Consider the following 5,482-nt stretch of genomic DNA (forward strand, 5'->3'; position numbering starts at 1 on the left):
TTTCAAATAACTCCGTATGTTGCTCTCGCATTTCCCCCTCCGGTTCCCACGTCATCTCGGACCCTTTCCGGTGCTGCCACTGAACCAGAACCAAAGGTACCTCCTTGTTCCTCAGAACTTTGATTTTCCGATCTCTGGTGGCCACTGGTCTCTCAACATAATTCAGGCTCGCATCCACCTGAATATCATCTAATGGAACCATTGCCGACTCATCGGCTATACACTTCTGCAATTGCGACACATGGAAAGTGTCGTGAATCTGCCCCAACTCTGTTGGCAATTCTAAGCGATAGGCTACCCTACCTACCCTCGCGACTACCCGAAATGGTCTGATATATTTGTAACAGCCCAAAATCTCAAGTATTGTTTAATTGCTTTTTGGGGTGTTTTAAAGGGGAGACTCGGCGAGTTGGAGCCAGACTCGCCGAGTAGGGTCGCAGTTGTGGTCGCGGGTTCGCGGCTGGACTCGACGAGTCCAGGTATGGACTCGGCGAGTCGACGCTGTCCAGCGGAAAACCCTAGCCGTTTAGTTGGGACGTATATAAGGGATCTTATGTCGTCATTGCTCGTCTTTTGGCCGATTGAAGAGAACCCTAAACGACTGAGGCGTCTAGAGCAAGCTTGAAGGCCATGGGTGACCTTGAAGGAATTGTTGTGCAAGGAGGAGAAGGGTTTTAGTTAAAGGAACTGCAGGGAGTTCGAGTTCTGAAGTTTGGGGACATGGAAGGTACATCATTCAGGTAATAACTCGGATTACATTCTCCTGTGATTGATGTGTATATAGATTTAGGGTTTATGGAACCCATTTGGAGTCTAGATGGTTTGTTGTGTTGTTATTCAACGTTTATAACCTTGCATTAGGACCCTTAGAGGTCCAGAAGGATCCATGTTTGTATATTCGGGAAAATATGTACCTCAGGAAGCAGTTCGATCGACTGCATGGCGTGGACTCGCCGAGTCGGATGATCAGACTCGGCGAGTAGCTTAAAGATTCACTGGGACTCGCCGAGTTTGTTCTTCAGACTCGGCGAGTGGAGTCGGGGCGGCCCCGCGATTCTTCCAGGAGTAACTCGTCGAGTCAAAGGGGATACTCGACGAGTAGAAGGGGAATTTTAGAGGATTGAAGAACGACCAGACTCGCCGAGTCGCCAGGGAACTCGCCGAGTCCAGCCGAGCTGACAATGGACTGTTGACCAGAGATGACCGGTATGATTTCTTAGGGTCAGTTAACGTGGAAGATAGAAGTATTAATAAGAGATATATGATGTTACAGGGAGCTTGTAGCTCGGAGGATCAAGTGCAAGGGACTTCAGGAGTTGCTATCTCCCAGCGTCCGCGAGGTGAGTTTTCTCACTATACTGTACCCGGAAGGGTTTGATTGTGTGACCGGAAGGTCAAATATGTTATGTGTTATGTTTATATGCTATAAATGGAAAGTTAGCTGCTACGCGTGATATACATGTTTATATATGGGCCGGAAGGCAAAGTGTTATGTGACAGAAAGGTCAGGTGTGATATGCTATATATGTGCTTTAAGTATTAGAGTAAATGTATTATGTGCTGTGCATGTTTCGGGCCGGAAGGCAGGTTGATATATGATATATGTGCTTTATGTGTTAGAGTAAATGTATTATGTGTTATATATGTTAATGGGCCGGAAGGCAATTATCTTATGGGCCGGAAGGCAATTATCTTATGGGCCGGAAGGCAATTATCTTATGGGCCGGAAGGCAATTATCTTATGGGCCGGAAGGCGATTATCTCATGGGCCGGAAGGCATTGTGCAGTGGACCGGAAGGTCAGGGCCTGGAAAGGCGTATGTGCGTAAGGTGTATATCGGGGAACTCACTAAGCTTCGTGCTTACAGTGTTTATGTTATATTGTTTCAGGTTTTCTCAGTAACGCGGAATGGCAACGGTTCGATTGTACACACCGAAGAAAGAGTTGTATTTGGAGGATCCTGGTTGTCCATGCAAATGAAAATGGAACTATGTTTTGTAATTCAAATATGAATAAAATTCTTACCAAGTGTTTTACTATTAAATTGATTATTTAAATGAAAATTTTGTTTTTTCGAAAATCACGGTGTTACAATATTGGGGCCCCAACTTGCCCCTCTTCCTAAATCGGATCACTCCCTTCCAAGGAGAGACCTTCAGGAGCACAAAATCACCGACCTGGAACTCAAGTTCGGACCGGCATCTGTCCGCATAACTCTTCTGTTGACTCTGAGAAGTCAGTAACCTCTGTCTGACCTGATGGATCTGCTCTGTCGTCTAAAGCACTATCTCAGTGTTGCCCATAACGCGCTGCCCGACTTCTCCCCAGCAAATAGGGGTCCAACACCTCCTCCCATACAACAACTCAAAGGGTGGCATACCGATGCTCGAATGATGGTTGTTGTTGTAAGAAAACTCAGCCAACGGCAAATACGTATCCTAACTTCCCCCGAAATCCAATACACACGCTCGGAGCATGTCCTCGAGGGTCTGAATCGTCCGCTCACTCTGTCCGTCTGTCTGGGGTGATACGCGGTACTAAAATGCAGCCTAGTACCCAACTCCTCATGGAACTTTTTCCAGAATCTGGAAGTGAAACGCACATCCCGGTCGGAGACAATCGAGATCGGCACCCCATGCCGAGATACCACTTCCCTCACATATATCTATGCTAACTTCTCTGCGGAAGAACTCTCACTGATGGCAAGGAAGTGAGCGCTCTTCGTCAACCTGTCCACAATCACCCAAATTGCATCAACTCCCCAAGTAGTCCTTGGCAATTTGGTGATGAAATCCATAGTGATCTGTTCCCACTTCCATTCGGGAACCTCCAATGGCTGCAACTTACCATGCGGTCTCTGATGTTCGGCCTTAACCTTACGGCAGGTTAAGCACCTCTCAACGAACCACGCAACATCTCTCTTCAGACAGGGCCACCAATACTCCCTCCTCAAATCCAAATACATCTTAGTGGCCCCAGGATGGATCAAGAATTTCGACCGATGAGCCTCTTCCATCAAAATGGCACGCGCACCTCCCACGAACGGTACCTAAATACGCCCCTGAAAAGTCATAAGCCCCCGACCATTGGTAACAAACTCCGATACCAATCCAACAACTCGCTCTCTATTTTGGTTTTCCGACCTCACTGCCTCAGCCTGTTCTCCCCGAATGGTGTCCATCACCAGAGTCATCACGGTTAAACGCAAACATACACCTCGCAACGGGGCGCTCTCCACCCGACGACTCAGGGCGTCGGCTACCACATTAGCCTTGCCCGGATGGTACAGGATCTCACAATCATAATCCTTAACCACATCCAACCACTTCCTCTGCCGCATATTTAGGTTGGGCTGATCCATCAAATACTTCAGACTCTTATGGTCCGTGTATATGGTACACCAAACCCAATACAAATAATGGCGCCAAATCTTGAGGGAAAACACCACTGCCCCCAACTCTAGATCATGGGTGGGATACCTTGACTCATGAGGCTTCAACTGCCTCGATGCATACGCTATCACATGCCCTCTCTGCATCAATACCGCTCCCAACCCCAAAATCGATGCATCATAGTGTACAACAAAGTCCTCCATTCCCTCCGGGAGGGCTAACACCAGGGCCTCGCATAACCTTTGGCGAAGCGTCTCAAAGGAGGCCTGCTGCTCAGGGCCCCATGAAAAAGCAACACCCTTCCGGGTCAACCTAGTGAGTGGCACCGCGATCTTAGAGAAATCTCTGATAAATCTCCGATAATAACCGGCCAACCCTAGAAAACTTCTAATCTCGGAGGGTGACCTCGGCACCTCCCAACTCATCACTGCCTCCACTTTGGCTGGGTCAACCAATATCCCATCCTGGTTAACAAGATGTACTAGGAACTGGACCTCTCGCAACCAGAAATCACACTTGGAGAATTTAGCATAAAGCCTCTCCGATCTCAGAACTCCGTGGATCTCTCTCAAATACTCCTCATGCTGCTCCCTAGATCTCGAATATACCAAAATGTCATCAATAAATACGATCACCGATCGATCCAACATCAGCCTGCACACCCGGTTCATGAGATCCATGAACATTGCCGGAGCATTGGTGAGCCCGAAAGGCATCACCACAAACTCATAATGCCCATAACGCGTCCTAAACGCTGTCTTCTGGACGTCCTTATTGTTGGGTTTTGAGCATTCTAACACTCCTAAGTGTACATGCAACCCTAAATACCTTGGATCTATGTTTTCTCTATTATACATGCAAATAAGAACATCCAAGGTATTATCCTAATCTAGCATACAAAACAATGAGTGTAACAAGGTAGAATACATACCTCTTTGATGTAGAAAGTCTTCATGAAGCTTGAGTGCCTAGCCCCAATAGTGTAGAAGCCTCAAATGGAATCACAATCATCAAAACACTTAGAATAACTTGAGAGAGTTCTACACTTCATGAAATTGGCTAGCCCTCTTCTTCACTTTCTAATGTGATTCTAGTGGCCGATTTTTGTCAAGAATAAGATCTTTATATAGTGTTACAATTAGGATAAATCCTTAATTGTCATGGCTTTCCATTTCCTTGGATCCATGGGTTCAAATACACCATGGAGCATCCATGGACCATCCTATGGGTTTTAGCCCAACTTGATTATCCATGGAGCATTAGCCCACTATATAAGTATGGATGATTTACACAATCAACCCATATATTTAATTAGTCTTCTTTTGATCACTTAATTAATCCTAGATTAACTCTTGATCAATACTAATTAAATAATCTTATTATTCTTATTATTAATATACTAGAAATTATAATATATTAATAACCATAAGTGTCTTATTTCTCTCATTATAGTCTATCCAAGTGCATGATGGTATGCAACCCAAATGGACCATGCCGGGTCGGGTCAAGTCTTACCAATTATAGTTATGGACTTAGACATGAATCCAACAGTCTCCCACTTGGATAAGTCTAAAACTATTATTGCGTATGACTTCAGGAACCAACTGGCAATCGTAGCTCTCAAAAGCTTCTGTCGAACTCTGACCTTGTAGATGAACTCTGACCTTGTCAATGACGTGTCCATTAGATAAGGGATCATATAATCCTCTGTTCTCATGATATCAGCCGGACAAATACATGGAACAACGTCGTACTTATTGTCCAGCAGTTTGTTTCCCGATTTTCGATTTGTTTGACAAAGAACTTAATCGAACACATCAATTTAGTTCTGACCGGCTGGTACATAGGTCACAACAAAATCATCGAGGGGCCCAGATATCGCTTCTATTTCTAGAAGGAACAGATAAACTTCGACTCATATACTTGTTCTACTACTTGTTGAATTGTACACAAAGGCACGTTTTATAACATCAAGTTACTGATGCGTTTACGTGCAATCAATGCACAACCAACTCATAGGTAACAACTCATATCTCTAGGTTTGAAGATTTATATGATATTATTGTCTCACGATCACTTGAGATAAATTC

The sequence above is a fragment of the Lactuca saligna genome, chromosome 5, assembly GCF_052625555.1.
Source record: "Lactuca saligna cultivar CGN05327 chromosome 5, ASM5262555v1, whole genome shotgun sequence".
In the NCBI taxonomy this organism is placed as follows: domain Eukaryota; kingdom Viridiplantae; phylum Streptophyta; class Magnoliopsida; order Asterales; family Asteraceae; genus Lactuca; species Lactuca saligna.